The 16,648-nt window shown below is 48.1% G+C and overlaps 1 protein-coding gene across 1 annotated transcript in view; it reads right to left on the minus strand.

Moving 5' to 3' along the window:
- The window catches only part of LOC119164508 (glutathione-specific gamma-glutamylcyclotransferase 1), a 209,134-nt gene that overhangs the window by 157,034 nt on the left and 35,452 nt on the right, over positions 1–16,648 (minus strand). Inside the window, exon 3 of the mRNA XM_075871889.1 lies at positions 3,718–3,786. The gene's annotated coding sequence lies outside the window, so the exon portion shown is untranslated. The remainder of the gene's footprint in view (positions 1–3,717; positions 3,787–16,648) is intronic.

The raw sequence follows: 16,648 nt of genomic DNA on the forward strand, positions 1-16,648 counted from the left end.
TGCCTTCAGGTGTGAAGAACAATCCATGTAGAAAATGTACGGGTACCAAAAGTTTCTACGCTGTGAATTTCGACCTTTCTCCTTTGGTTATTTCAATTTATTGTAGAGTGCGTTGTACGTCAACACCGAGTTGGAAAAGGGTCGTGGGCGAGAAAGGTCAACAAGTTCAAACGCGTCAGGCCGACAAGACTTGAAGCGTTTATTAATAACAAGCCTACTAGCACCAACCAAAAACAAAACCTACGCAGTAAGTATTGTCTAAAGTATGTAAATGGGCATAAAGAAAACAACAAAAGAAGCAACACATAGAACAGATTACCTTAACTTGCGAAGGAAAGTGCATACCATTAAGAGCTCATTTTCGTTGTTAGTAACAGTATTAATAAAAACAAACAAGCAATAATGCGAAAGAAAGTACAAGGATGCTATTGAAAGTAAATCCAACGTAAATGTGAAGAAAGAAAAGTTGAGAAAAAAAAAAGAGAACGGGCCACCGTCAGGATCCGAGTCACTGAATCGAATAAGTCCAATTCTTTACCACTAAGGTTGGCGTTATAACTATCAAAACGTTACACAGACTCACATAGTTACGATATTCATCGCACGACAATAATTAATGCACCTTCTAAACTACCTAAACGTTACATAGACTCACATAGTTACGATATTCGTCGCACGACAATAAAAAATGCACCTTCTAAAGGGACCGAATTACGCCGCATAAAACATGCGACATATTTCCGAAGATTTGACTTTGACAAAACAGTTAACATGCTGTGTCAGCCGGGAAGTCTTTGTTGGGTACGGATTTTATAGAAGGAGTGGGTGTGTGGACTCATTTGGCTATGCAAGGGTTTGGTTATTTTTGTTTTTGCATATTACTCAATATAACATATTCGTAAAAAGTGGCATCACGTTTGCGATGCTACTGCAGTTACCCTCTGACATTGATCGTTTGATTTTCAACGATGATTCACTCACTGGGAGGTGCCAGTTGCTACGAAATAAATCTATATGCCCCTTCCTTTCAACCTAAAGAACCCCCAGTGGTGAAAATTTCTGGAGCCTTCCACTATATGGCGTCTCTCGTAATCAATGCGGCTTAGGGTCGTTAAAACTCACATATCAATCAATCAGTCCTCCCAAGCAGATTTCCTCGTCAAAGAAAAAGTGACATTGAAGAGTTGTGCTTTTAATAGCCATAAACTTTTTTTTTACGCTCAACACATGGGAGCCGTCCGCTTTGTTGATTTGAAACTTGCTTTTCGCCCCGCTGCGGTGGTCTAGCAGCTAAGGTACTCGGCTGCTGGCCCGCAGACCAAGGGTTTGAATCCCGGCTGCGGCGGCTGCATTTTTGATGGAGGCGGAAATGTTGTAGGCCCGTGTGCTCAGATTTGGGTGCACGTTCAAGAACCCCAGGTGGTCGAAATTTCCAGAGCCGTCCATGACGGCGTCTCTCGTGATCATATGGTGGTTTTGGGACGTTAAACCCCACATATCAATCGAATCAATGAAATTTGCTTTTCGTACACCGTTAAGTGAAACTAACAGTTACGAAGCGGAGAATCCACAAGCACAACCATTTTGATGTGCATGCACGTCCAGTAGCAAGGTTCGTTCTGAAGTAATTAATGTGAAAAAAAAGATGCGCCTCCATCCAGCAGCATCGCCAACAGGAGCGTATCAAAGGAGCGCGGGGAGATCGGGGGGTTCAAACTCCACGAATTTTTTTTCTGTCGTATATACACACGCACACATACAAATGCCCACACGAGCATTTATGAAATATAACTGAACCCTCCCCCCTGCCCTTCTCTTCCGAAAAAAAGTTCTGGCTACGCTCCTCATCGTCAACGCTCGGTTCTTCATTCTGATCCCTGCTGTCTCGCTGGACTGTGTCTCACGCTTCGTCGTCACTGACAAGCGTATCGTCGCTCAACCACTAGTAAACCTCTTCACATTAAATCCACATTATCATGGTTACAACCTAATATCGCAGCACCAAAACCCCCTTCGTAGAACCGTCTACAGACGATTTCACTTTCGATCAGTGGGTGTCGCAATCATGTGCTAAATTTCTTGCCAGTATTCAATGTCGTTAACATGAAATGATCATGGTCATGAAAAAATATAATCTGGCCAGCCCAACCCTTTCGTGTGTGCGAATTCACCGCAGCACTGTTTCTTTATTGGACATGGATGCAAAACTGCAACGTTATGAGGCCAAGATGACGGCACTCGAGCATGTCTGCGAAATTTTTCAGGGCGTCTCTAATCCCCCATGCCAAACGCATGAGATGTTTCTCACATTCCGCCGCTATGAGGACGCGGTCATTATTACCTGCAATCGAACCATCGACTTCGCGCCTGCACCCTCGTATGACGCCATGGAGGCGACCCAGCCACAGCGGTCGGTCTTAATTCGCCTGCGTGCACAAAGCCCCTACTGCGGGCCGAGGCTACACAAGCGGCGAGTCACCCATTCCTGTTCCCGGCACTTCCTGAATGCATGCTGGTCGCAAGCGACATTCATTTTGGTGGGGACCGACCACCTGCTCATCGGTGTCTGCACGGTAGCAACCACCAGCATCTCCGAGCGCGATTATTGCGGTATTCGCGTCAAATGCCCCGTCCAGCCACAGCCTCGATCATGGTGGCACGACCACTGCCTTTAATAAGACCGGAACGAAAAAAACAAAAACTTTATATAGTGTTCAAGACAACGGCGGTCAATACACCTTCGCACATCGGAGGTCGGATGGTAAAAGTGTGCAGGGGCGGGCGAACGGAGAGGTTACGTTGACTCCCTGCGTATTACCCCGGGATGACCCAACGCGTTCCAGTGGCGACCTCCGGTGTCCCTTGACGCTCAGTTTCCCCTCTGCCCCCCCCCCCCCCCCCCACATATGACTGCCCCTTCAGCTTCAACCCACCCACCTCGGTGAAGTTATGCGATACCCTGGCTCGGCGATGGTCCCTTCCCCCAGGTCGCGTCATTATTAGGAGGGCCGAAGCGCGTGCAAGGACATGGAGCGCCTCGATGCACTCGTTCGCCTCCGCTCCGTCTGGGGGCGCAGGCATCCAAGCACTCTACTTAGACGACTACAGCCCCGACTCCTGGCGGCTCCCTGAGCGCTACCGTCGTGATCCCCTTTGTTGATCAGATTCCTGGCTCGCGACCCAACCCGCCACTTCCTCTCATCCGCTGTATGGTGGGCATGTAAGTAACGAGCACTACTGGACGGCCGAGCGTGGTATGCATCATCCGCCGGGTGGACCTGCCGCACCAGGGATCTTGACGCGACCTTCCCCCCTCCCCTTCCCCTTTACACCATTACCGTGAAGAGTTCGATAGACCATGTCTCTCGAACGCCTGGTCTCATGCATGCGAAGTGTGTGTGCGTATTTAAGAAAAAAAAATGTCCCGCTCAGTGCGGATGAGTGAGTGAGCGTCTACAGACGTGTAATTACACCGGCACGTGCCCGTTCCGGGCTCGGGGCATGCTTGGCATGCGCTATGTCACATCTATAGCGGTAGTGCCACGGGGTTCATGAAGAATATGGTCCGATGCAATGCGTGCGGGCATGAGTTCTGGCGACGTATACACAACACGGTAGTCCTGAATACTTCATGAACAAAATATTTTCTATTGCGAATATGAATGCTATGGACTCTTCTATTAGAGTGCTTTAGTGCAGAGGGCTGGGGACACTCACCTGCTAGGTCCCCGCATCGCTGGGTTTCTCTTGTACCCTCCGCGCCTTCTCTTGGTCACTACTGGCCCCCTGTAAAAGCGCAAAAGAACGCAAGAACTTGGATAAGCAAGCGAATCGGCGTCTACACTGCACTGAAGCTTCATCGTCATGTCATGTATTTGTCTTCCTTGCGGTATTTCCCAAATATGACCGAAGAACGAAATATATCAGGATCATACACAACTGTCTGAACGTGATGCGACTAGACGCATAGATTGTGAGCGAGAAAGCTTGAGTCAAGTACTGCATGCAGAATAATTTATAAAAAAGCACCTACAAACTGTTCCGCAAGCTCAAGCATCCATCCATGTATTTTTTTATGAGACGCGACTAGACGAACCGATGACGTAAGTGTGTCCAAGTGCTTCAAACAAGTTCCAGTAAAGCAAGGTCATCTCAAATTATGTGATCAGTCTGTGAACAACGACGAAGTGGACAATACATTAGAGACAATGGGCGTTCGCACGGGGAGCCGGGGCGCGAAATGAAAGCCCCACACATGGGCGTGAGGAAAAGGGGGTTGCAAAGTCAGCCCCACGCATTTTCACTTGATAGGAAGGGGGCTGTGACGAACTTTCACCACCCCCCTCCCCTTGAAAGGGGAACCCTGCCAATGCCTACGTTAGACAGTTTTAGCACCGGGGTCACGGTCACTCATCCATTGGGTCCTCGCGTTGGTGGGTTATGCTGTAATCTCCCCCCTAAAAGAGCCCAAAGGAGCATGAGCTTAGACAAGCCAACCGCGTCGCATCTCTGGCACTAAAACTCTATTGTCAGGTCATTGTCATCCTTATCGTATTCCCCAAATATCGATTATCAACATGAACATTGCGCAAGTGTCTGAACGTGACGAACGTTATAGGGCGCGTAGCACTGTGAAGAAGATCGTATATCAGTCAGCAATTGTATTCAGGACAGTTGATAAGTGGCCTTGAAGCAGTTCTATTAATTAAAGCATCCGTGCATGCACTTTAGATGGCGTGTGACTAGATAACCGACAGCTGCACTCAGGCAATTCGCAAAAAAAAATTTTTGACTGGTTCCAGAGCAAGGCTATCTCGAAGAATGACCTCACTGTGCACGCTATCAATGAAATTATAACAGTTTCAAGCAGCCTGAGGGGTAATTTGGGACATGTGACGTGGTCGTTCATAGACTCAGTTGTCATTTTTCATAAAGCTGTTTTTCTACATTTCACTAGTTAAAATTTCAGCATCTGTGGCTTTTTCGCTATTAAACCGAATAGTGAGCTCCAAGGGTAAGAAGAACTATCTTTAATTTTGTAGAGTCTATATATACGTGTAAATTATGCCACTAGTTGTAGTGACACTGCGTCACACGGACAACATAACCGGGAAGACACAAACAAAAAAACCACGTCTCTTTAGCGGTACAACCAGCATCTAGAAGTCATGCGAAATCAACGAGGCCACATTGGTGTCCTCATGAAATGCAAATCCCCCCAAAGGTTCGACATCAGACTTCGCAGTCACTGCATGCCATGTCGCCGCCAGCAAGGACAACACGCGCAAGAAACACTGGAACGCGACGACACAAGCGGTGTCTTTCTTGCGGAAACTGTTCGCAACAGTTTTACAACAATTTACATTGCCAGAGCCCGTGCACACGCCCACACCGAACGAGATAACGCGCGAGCACACACAATCGCATCCACACGTGATGCACTTGTCTACGATCGCAAGGATCCAAGATGCACACACGCACGTGGGCCATGGCCGGAGTCGAAAGAAGTTTTCCCTCACGCCCGCTCAACGCAACGCTCAACCCACCCCCCACCTCATTCATCGTCAAGCGATGAGATGGACTGTTCAAGCAGCAATCAGTACAAAAGAAGAAAAAAAGCCGGCTCGCGCCACTCGTGTCACTGGCGAAATGTTCGCTAATAACACAGGTGGCAGCACCGTCGTCGTAACGTCATTAGCGCGCCGGTACACGACGCTGCCCAAGCCGACGCTTTACCAAACAGAGCAAAGCGCATGGTGGAGGGTGTGCAGAGATCCATAGGGCACGCGCCTTTTAATTAGGCGACACACTACCGCCTCCAATTAACGAGCCGAGGATTACTATCAGCGCGTGTGGGATGGAAACACCCGGGATTACGCGATTCTTGCTCCGCTTGTATATTATACATACATAAGCCTATAACGCAGTGCCACGCCTTTTTCGTGTCCAAGAATGCGGCGCGCGCCTGCGCACAGACACTGAAGGCGCAACGTGTACGTGCTTCGTCTTTTGCATACAAGGGGGCGTGACAAGTCCTCCCGGGCGACAAATGAATGCACATTCCAGGGTATTTCGGCAAAGGCAGAGTGATTAGCTGCACTTTCTCTCCCACTCTTTCCACTCTCTCCTGCTGACGCCTATGCGTATGCTAGAAACCTGTTTCATGACGCCTGGCTCGTCGCAAATGAAGTTCTTAAGGTAAGCAACAAGGAACTATTGTTCCCGGCGTATACGAAGATACTAAGCGACATAAATACGTACTAGTCTCCCGGGCCACGAACACTTGCGCCAAGGTCAAAGTGCAGGCTGCGAAGTAAGCGCACTGCGGAGAATGTAGACTATTCGGAAGCTAGCTAACCAACCATACAACGTTCGGTGCTAATAGTCCCAATTATTTCGCTACCAAGAGGAGCATTCTTTATCTAGGCCTCTAATTAAACGGTTCAGTCATTCAGTGTGCTTGTTTTCGTTTCTCCTTCGTGCTGTCCGTACATTACGTGTACACTTGCTTGCGCGTCGTACAAAGAAAAAGGCGTGGTGCAAAGTTGTAATTCCACACGAGATACCGACGGTGATAATCCCCGAAGTTTCGCCTTCCTCATCTACATGCTCTCCTGAAAAGACACCATCGCGCAAAGTTGAAAGACAAAGTTGAAAGGTCAAGGGAGGGGTCATCACGAGGATGCGTTAAAGCCGGGCATCACTGAAAAGCTGCTAGTGTGTGATATTCGCTCATATTGGGCAGATTTGGACCACAGATATATCGTATTGCAGGGTGCTCGCCTGGTTACTCTTTGCGGAGACCACTTTCCTCGTCCGGTATCCGGCACCTATCGAAACATCCGGGCACTTAGTTACAGTGTTCTGGCTCGGGGCCGACTTTACTGTATATATATATATATAAATACAGTAAAGTCTGTATATATAGTAAAGTCTGTGTATATGTAAAAAGTCTGTATATACAGTAAAGTCTGTATATATATAGAAACGAATAACGACTGCCTTGCATGTCACAGTTCTCACACTATCACGGCGTATCATAGAGTCACGATCGGCTATCACTGGCACCATTCATATTTGAAACCCACTGATAACTGTTCATTCTATAGGTACAACTCTTGTTAGATAGACTGTCAATGGGAAACAGAGAAGGCGGAAATGAGATAACACATAGAACAGAAATAGTGCCAAAGGGAAACCCCGTTTCTAAAGGCTACCTCATACGCTACCGAGTGCATTGTCGGGATAATTCTCTCCCCACTCGAGCAAGTGGCGTGTGCCTTGCGGCACTAGGAATCGAGCCTTGTCTTGGAACTGCCCCGTCTAGCCTAAAACTTGAACCAGCTATGTATTTCGAGGTAATAGCACGCCTGTGGCGTGTGTACGTGCATCACTTATCACCTCTGGAACCACCACCTAATGGCCCACACATGGTTTCGTAAAAAGGAAAGTCGGCCAGCGGTGGAGGTGGCCCTGGGAATTGAGTCATAAGGAGGACCCTGTGTGGGCAAAACAGCTCCAGGGTTCATAGGTGGGTGTGGGCGCGCTCCGTTCCCACAGTGCGCGGTCGAGGCTGTTTGGAAGCCCGTCTGGGCAGACGGGGGGGGAGGGAGCTCAAGGTTGTCCCATTTCCACATAGGTCTAGTGCTTCTTCATTATAACGTAATGATGGGACCCATACGCTGCCTTTTTGGACCCACCGCTGCAACAAAGAGATCGTCCAACAGCCTGCTTTGTGCCTTCCGGGAAGCGAGGGGTCCTTAAAGTCGGCGCTTCAGGGCGTAGTCGCTCTCCAACGCCGTTCCATCAGTGATCACAACGAGTGCTGAAAGAAAACCGCAGCCGCCGCTTCATTAGGGAACGCTGGGAGCAGCGGGAGAGCTGGAAGACGCCAGGTTTCCCGGAATGCCACCGTTCCGACACAAAAAAAAAGAAAACAACAAAAACAAGGGGCTGGCGCCTACGGCTCCCATTCACAATAGCGTCCTACAGGCGGGGGTGCGTAATGAAGCTCCCGTTGAGAAGGAAAGGGGAGAGCGAGGGAGGGTGAAGCTTCTTGCAGGCGGTCTATAGTGGGGATGACAAGTAGGCCTAAGTGATCGCCCATGTCGGCGCCGCCGGGCTACACGACAACCCGAACACACACGGCACCGAGAGGCCAATAACGAGGTCGTAAAAGTTCGTCTCCTCAACAGCCAATGTCACCTAGTTACCGATGTCATCTCGCCGCTGAAGGCGTCGCTTTGGGACCTCGGGCGTTGGGGCAGCATGGATGGCCTGGAGAGCACGCTCCTACAGAACAACCGTGGCAGCTTGGAGAGGCAAAAAAAGGAGTTAGGAACAATAACAGAAGCGGTCCACAGAATGTGCGCGGAAGAGCTAGAGAAAAGACGTACTCAAGAAGAAGGCCTGCAGGGAGCTGTGGGTGGGGAAGAGGGGGTGGCGGGGGTGGTTGAGGACGTTCCTGGAAAGAGACGGTCCGACGGAAGGGACACAATGAACTGTTGGCATTGCTCGACGGAGGCGACACTAAAGCGGCGGTATGAAGCAGCACCCCGTCCTTGTGTCGCAAAAGAACCGACGTAAAGGAGCGTTTTTTTTTTCTTCTTCTTCTTACAGAGAGTGCGTTACCTTAACGATGCCAGTTGATGGATAGCATCGCAAAGCGGGGCTGCCATTGGGGAGAACAATATCCCCGCAAGGAAAAGGTAGAAGTATCTTCGGCCGTATGCGGAGACTGAAGCTGATTCCGCCTTCTAAAATGACTCGTCACTGAAGGGGCACCGGCAAAGTATTACTTCCGTCATCACGTCGCGCGTGCAAAGCAAAGGTGATCTGTCTGTTTCCGCTTTGAACCACACAAGCGGCGCAGTCTTGAACGCCGCTGGATGACCCATCCATCTCTCGTGGTTCTCCGGCTCAATTTTTTTCGGGAAAACGCTGCATTTGGGCAACGCGTGGGAAACGCTCCCCAAGCGGCCCGGGGAAGTTTCAAATAGAAGAACAACGAGGTAAAATACACTCCCGCTACTCATCTTCGTATCGGACACCGCTAAACGCCACGATGAAAGGTACACCGCCTCAGTGTGGGTTCGGCTAGATGAGTGCGGTCGTAAGCTTTCTGTCTTGAGAGGACTGCGGAGGCCCACGCTGTTGTCTCGGGGTACATGATCGATGCTAGAGCGTCATCACTGCCTTTGCGAGCCATACTGGTCTTCAAAGTGGGTGGCGTGATTGAGATGACGGAGTGGAAGCGGCTTAGACTTGCCACCACAGGTCGAACAACTTCGCGTACGGTGTGAGTGGTGTTGAGAAGACATGACATGACAAGAACTTTGTTGGAGTCCTGAGCAACTGATGGTCTGGGAAACCAGAGCTCCCCCCCCCCCCCCCTGAGAACACGCAATGTTTTCTGAAAAAAAAAAAAAGCTGTAAGACGACTGCACTCGTACCAGGTGCAGCTGACAAATTGAAACTGACGAGTGGTATAGGGATTGCAGGGGCCGAATTCATATCGGCAGAAACCATATCCAATCTCGGGTATCCATAGAATTCATATGCCGTGATTGACATGCTAAAATGGCCAGTCACACCTGGTAGCTGCGGTCAGATGCTAACGCTATAGACGTTAAGGACTGGCCGAAGGTGTCTTTGCCGTGCGCTGGTTGCGTGCTATGCTTCCCCGCAGAGCGTATGCTAGCATGATTTCGTACTGGTGTCAAACATACAAAGATAAAACTCAGTGATCATTTCATTTAGCACCTATGAAGTTTTCGAGGAATTAGCATTCCTCGCACAGTCCATATGAATGAAGAAGTGAAAATGTAAGAGCTCATTTCTTTTTTTTTTTGTTAGACAAAATATCAATGACAACTAACATACGTTTGCCTGCTGGTTCTCGTACAGGTCTATTATTTCGCATTGATACTGTCTGTGTCACCTTCGCTACCGCTGGGAGGCGGCACTCACCAACGACGAGCTGGCCGACCAGCTTTGGCTAGTCCGGCAAGACGAAGATGCCACGCGGTTCCAAGGACTTCTAGTGGTCACCTGAGGCACCCCCATCGCCATCAATGAAGAGTGGAAAGGGACCGGAGTTAATCCCCTATTTTGCCCGCCTCGCTCGAAGGAAACTGTCGTACTTCAAATAAAGTGTATTCATTCATTTAGCCAATATGTGTGAAGCGAAGAATGAAGTTATGTGCACAGTGCACATGCACGCAGAACACGCACAAAGTGCAATAGAAAACAAAAGATATGAAAGTACTTCAACGATACTAGAGACTAGAAAAGCCAAAAAAAATTGTTTGCGTAACGCGATGTGTAGAAGAAGCGTTAGCACAGGAGGAGAAAGTCTCTTAACTTAGTAACACCTATTTTCGTTGAATATTCCGTTTCAACTTTAAATTATACATTGTTCTTTCTGAATTGAGTAACCTGGAAACAATATTTATCCTCTGAAGACGTCTCAAGTGGATTTCCTTGCAATCCGCCTTTGTATAGACCCGCCCATTGACTGCGCAGAACCCCATTTTGCTGACAGAGCGAAATATCGCTTGTTGTTTGGTATTGAGATCAAAACGCAGTGTGAAAAACTAATGGCAGCACTAAGAAAGCGACACACAGCCATATGCATTTTACTTATCACTGCGTTAGCACAAGAAGTAAAAGCACTACCTTTCATCATGACTTTCCCATGAAGAAAAGCCAGTGGGCAGACTTTCCATTCCTTGTAGTTTGAGTACTTTCTATGGTCCAGTAATCAACAAGAGTCCTGTGACACGAACATTTAGAGGTAGACTAATGAACTAGTCTTTTCGATTGTTAGCAATCGAAAACACCAAATTATAGAATATATCACAACCCAGTCGATTAATACTATGCACTGCTTCGTTTATAGTTTTTAGTGTCCTTCCGCAAGCACAGAGAAAAGCAGAAAATAATGTTGAATAATGAAACGCAACGAAGTAATAATAAGCGTTCAAGGGGGGGGGGGGGGGGAATAGCAACGTTCATAGTAACCTAAGAGGGGGCGCAAAGTCAGCCCTTTAGATGGACATCATCAAGATGAAGGGGGGACAGTGCGACAATCTTGCGACCCCCTTCCCCCTGAAGGGGAAAGGGGTCTCCGCATGCTCATGAGGGCAATCGCCAGGTTAACAGTACTGTCACAGATTATTACTATACACTACTGCCTTTATTGTATTGTGTATCATTTTCACGAGCACGAAGAAAGTAAGAAAAGAGTACCTACTAATGACAGGCAAAGAAGTACAAAGTTAACAACATTATCATTGAAATACATTGTGCACTGCTTCATCATAATATCAACTATCTTTACGACCACAGAGAAAGAGAGAAAAAAATACTGAATAGAAAAGGGAAAGAGAAATTACCAGGTTAACAATACGGTAGTATGTATCAATACGGTAGTATGAGGTGTGGGGTGATGACAGCAAGCTGCAAAAAATGAAATACATGTCCACACGGTATCACTTTTTCTGTGATATCGAAGCCTTTAAATGCTCTATTAACACCACAAGCCAAGTACCAGCTGCAAGGGTGCAGAGGCATCATAAAAGCAACACTAGTGTGGGTGAATAAGCTACGAGCAAACAGAAGCCTTCTGGAGTGGTCCATAGGAGGCTGTCCCGTGCCACAGAAAAGGCACAATAAATTTAGCTGAAGACTTCCTGGAAGCCGGCAAAATCCAGACAAGCATCACGACAAAAGCATGCAAGTCAGGGGCAGACACGCTTGTCATCGTATCTCTGCGCCCGCCATCGACAAAACCCACCAGTTAATTACGTCATGCACGTCGTCCCCTGCCGCCTCGCCAAGTGGCGGTCGGGTGATGGCTTTCCTGTAGGTCACGTGGCCACAGGCGGATGTTTTGCCAAAGATCATCCCCCTCTTCTCCAAGCCGAGAGTTAAAGAGGCTCGAGCGCAAAGACAGTGGGCACCCCGGGTCCTTGTACTGCGGTCCTTGTACGATGCAGTCCTGCCTCGCTTAACGAGCGGGCAAAACAAAAGCTGCTGCGTAAGCACTTGACCCCCCTTCTTTCTCCCCCAGATTCTTGTTCTCTTATGTTCTGGTGACGACGGCCCCAATGGCACACGTCACCGGTCCAGTAGCACAGAGCGTCGTAGATTCACCGCTCGTTAGAAGACAGGAAAAGATCACGCAACCAAAAGCGGCTTTATATGAGAGAGCTTTTCGCGGAGAGCTTCTTCCGAAGGACCTGAATCGGCTCCCACTGTTTACTCACGGGGCTGCAGAAGCCGAAACCCGATACAGAGCAGCAGTTCCCTTGGGGAGGATATATAGCGTTCGGACGGTAAAACCCCCTACTCCCATCCCCCCCGGCCCCCCTTTCCAACCCCCTCGTCCGCGCAGTCTATGCGTAAGCGATGTGGGGGCGGTTCCTACGCGTCGTATCCCAAAAATAGGCTTCCTAATGCGGCATCCCCGCGTGGTCCGCGAAGGAGTCTCAAGAGAGACGGGAGGAAGGGTCCCCCCAAAGCATGCGCCGAAATTTAGAACCTGTCGAAGGTCCTGTGATGGTTATGCGGTCTCTTGTCTCGATGTGTGCAGCGAGGCGAGAGGTTGCGCTAACTCTGTGGCGTCGATGAAGCGAAGGTAATGAATGTGGCTTCTACTGCACCTGCACCTTCCAGAAACTTCACTCTTTGACCGATAGTCTTAGCGATGTACCCAATACTTAAGAAAGTATTGGAACACACGCCTGGAAAAATTTCTCATAAAGACCGCTTCTGGACCATTAATTCAATACTGCTAACTTATTACTCCTAACTCAGCACTATACTCATGTCGAAGTTAGACACGAGTGAGGAGATACGATGTCTTATCAGTGCTGCACGTGATGCCCTCTAGGTCCTGCCAAGTACCGAAACGTACATTGACCAAGGCCGGCATTACGGAGCAATATTTTAGCAGAGCCACTTCATGTACAATCCCATGAAGCTTCTCCTGTTATTAATGGAATGAATTAGCGCCCTTAAAAGCCCCCGTAGGAAACAGATGTTTTGTTCACTTCACAGAGCAACAAATATTTACTTACTACAGATAATTCTGGCCATCTTGGTAAAAGGCCCCAAAATCTGCTCAGCCGGAGACAGATACACACGTGGAAGGCTCAGATGGTGCGCTGCCTAACTGTGGGATCTGCCAGAAATCAGTTGTCAGCGTTAGAAGTAGTGCTGTTTTTACGAGGTGTTAGTAAACAAACTAACCTGTAAGTTCGTTCAAAGCACGTCAATTAAACAGCACAGCTGGATCAATTCAATAGTCTGCACATTTTCATCTCACTTGAGAAGCTTCATGAACCTCATCCTGATTAAACGAGGCTGAGATCATTTAATGGGGTATAGTTCCGGTCTGTCCTGAAGTAAAGAATTCAATACTTCCACAGGCCTGCCCTGCAATCATGTTTGATGACTCAGCCAAGCTTAAGTTCGCGTCATTAACTTCAGGCCATTCAAAGTAATGAATCTAAACTGTAAGCAATTTCACGATTCTATTGTGTTCTAATCCAATCAGATTTCACGAGGTTGTACAAACTAAACATTACAAAATGACGCTTGCTCCAAATCATGTGGTCCGGCTCAGCAGTGAGCTAACACGGACAAGTTGGCCCCTCCACAGTGTGCGAGCTTCAACCAGATCTTACGACACAACTCAACCTCAACGGGAAAAAATGACGTTTCGGTCAATCAATGTGCTCGACGTCATCTGTGATCCAATGTTGACGACTTTACACCACTATACAGCGTTCTAACTCCGATCAGGTTAGACGACGTGGCTCAAGCTGAGCACCGGGAAACAGGGTTTGGCTGATTACAGTGGTTATGTGCAATTGTGCGCCAAAGCGAGTTTGTTCAACGAGACCGAAATGCTCAGACGAAGCAAGGGTGAGGGAGACGGTCAGGTACAATTCGTGTCAACCAAACATTGCAAGGCGCGACTTGACAGATCCCTCCCCGGCACCTAAATAAAAGTACATCAACCGAGCATGGCGAATTGCCATGCTTGTTTGTGTGCACTTTTCTTTTGCTATACAATTTTCTTCGAGGCGAGGCTCATTCCTATCCCGTCATATTCATGTCACAATCATGTCCTGCTTAATTTTTACTGATCTCATATTTTTTCAGATTCTTCATTAGTTTGTTGTTACAAGCTGCCACTCTAGCGTCGCCAGCGCGAAGTCGGCGACGGGAATGACAGCAGGTTGGTTCGTTCCGTACGCAAGCAGAGACAATGAAGAGATCAGAGACGTGGGAAAACAAAACAAACTTTAGTGATATTGCAGCAACACGGGATCTAATACAACACTTCAATACAACTAACAAAATACATCGACACTTGATACAACTAAGGAGATATATAACAGAAACAATAAGTCAGCTTACGCGAGAGAACAATTGCAAGATATATACATAAGCTAACACAACAGAACTACAGAGGAGAAAGTTCGAAGATATAAACAGGTGAAGGCATACGTGTGCTGACCGGCAGCGTTGCGTCCCCGACGATCGGAAGCGAGAAGTCGAAGAGAGTTCTGGCACGACTGCGATGTCGGCGGTGTTGCAACGCTGGTGGTTCCGGGAGGCTAGTGCTTGCAGGTGACTTCGAGCAGGTTGAGCTAACTCGAAGCGAAGTCCCGATGTCTACGTTGCAGACGTTAATATCGCGTCACAGCTAGACGAACGGCTAAGTTTAGGTGGCCAGCCGATACAGAGCCACACTAAAAACTTCTAGAAGAGATGCTTGTTGATCTGTTTCTACACCATCTTGGTCAGCGACTAGTCTGTCTAGCAGGGCAAAATCCTGCGCTTAAATCCCCCTCGTGTCTCCTCGCTCTCTTCCTTGTGGACAAGAGACCTCTACCTGGGTCCAATCATGCACGTTTAATTGAGGGGAAACTCCGCCCCAAAAATATTTCGACCCCACCCCTTTTTAATAGGGAGAGGGCCCGCAACTAGCGAGAGTGACAACCTGTCGGGTTGTTGTCATACGGCTTGGCCACCAGAGCGTTTCCCACGCTTTTCTCCGTGGGAACGGTCAACCACTTAGCTCTCAGTCGGCGCGTCTTGTAGTCTAATCCTTGTACGGGGTATACCGCGGCCTTCTACGTCCTTGCAGACGTCGCCACGGTTATAAAAGGATTAACTGTCGGCGGCGACGTTCTAAGGAGAGCACCCCCATTTTGCACTTATCGGTTCCCCTTCATGTGCCGCCGTTTCTCACGGTCAGTCGGGGAGTACGGCGCCCGTTAATTGCCGTGACGCGGTGTCGCCAAAAATAGCCGTCCGTGACATTGCCCCCCACTTTCAGAATGTTATTCATAACATTTGTTCGCACGGAGGGGAATTTTTCCGACAACAAGGAACAAAACACCACCAACAAGGGAGGCATGAGGACTGTCCCTCTCAGACACAACATAAATAGGCAGAGTGCATCAAAGTAACAACAAAAGAAAAAAAAACAAACAAATTGTTATAGTACCAGCTTAAGTTACACGCGACAATATCAATGCACCATACAAACAAGAAGAGCAAATAGCCGTGTACGGCAGCCATCAATACAGAATACACTGCACGAATGTATACTACGAACTAAAACGAAACAGGTGCGCTCCTCAACGGTAGTGCAATCCTTCAATGTGCATCACAGCAAGTAAAAACAACTAATGCACCAAGCAAAAAGAAAATAACTCAAAATACGCTTCTTCTAAAATAAATACGTACATACAAACAGAAAACAACCGACAGAAGGAGAAAAAAAAATAACATGCTCATAGACCTCAATTCTCACTGCGCGCAACGACAACTTTACCGGGTCACGCCAATCTTAATCAATTTACGAAAACATTCGGTTTATGCTAACATCTTCCTCCTTAAATGCCAATTCACGCCACATCCACATGACAGTAAAGGCATACGGTATCAAACTAAACCTTTCAAACACTAAAAAAAACAGAACAATTTTTTTTTCTCGGTATATTCGTACAAATGATTACCGGGCTTCAATTTTCAGCCTTTAGTTCGGCGGTTTTCCTTTTCAAAAATTTACTCCGCATCATGTAACTTACAAAATTAAAATGACTCAAATTTGCATCTCCAATGCAACACTCAGTAACAATATTTAACATGCCTGTGCAAAAGTTACTCATACTGAACGTGAACCCTCTTCTCATCGTGCTTTTAATCGCACACGATGAGGTCGCGGTCCCGGCGGTTTTCCATCAGGCCTGAGGCTACTAAACACACGAACGTTAGGCTGTGTTTTGCCGTCACGCCTCATTCTGCACTTCGGCCGGCCTTCTTCGGTAATGTGAAAGGGGTACGAGAAGCAGGGGGGAAGCCTGTGCCATTTTTCTTTTGTGTTCTCCCCTATGCGGTATTTAGCCACTCTGCCCTTTCGACTCTGACCCTTCGGCAAAGGCCGCTTTCCCGAATTTGTCGAACTTAACCGCACGCTGCGTTGGGGTGGCGTACCTCGTTTCCTCCCTCTACACCTGGCTCGCCGCTTGTGCTTCCCTGAACGCCACCATTGACGTTCCTTGAAACGGACTAATGGCCTACCCTCTCGTCTTTCTTGCGACTGAGTGGGGCCTGACCTAGGCTT

Source organism: Rhipicephalus microplus, chromosome 8 (assembly GCF_043290135.1).
Source record: "Rhipicephalus microplus isolate Deutch F79 chromosome 8, USDA_Rmic, whole genome shotgun sequence".
Lineage (NCBI taxonomy): Eukaryota > Metazoa > Arthropoda > Arachnida > Ixodida > Ixodidae > Rhipicephalus > Rhipicephalus microplus.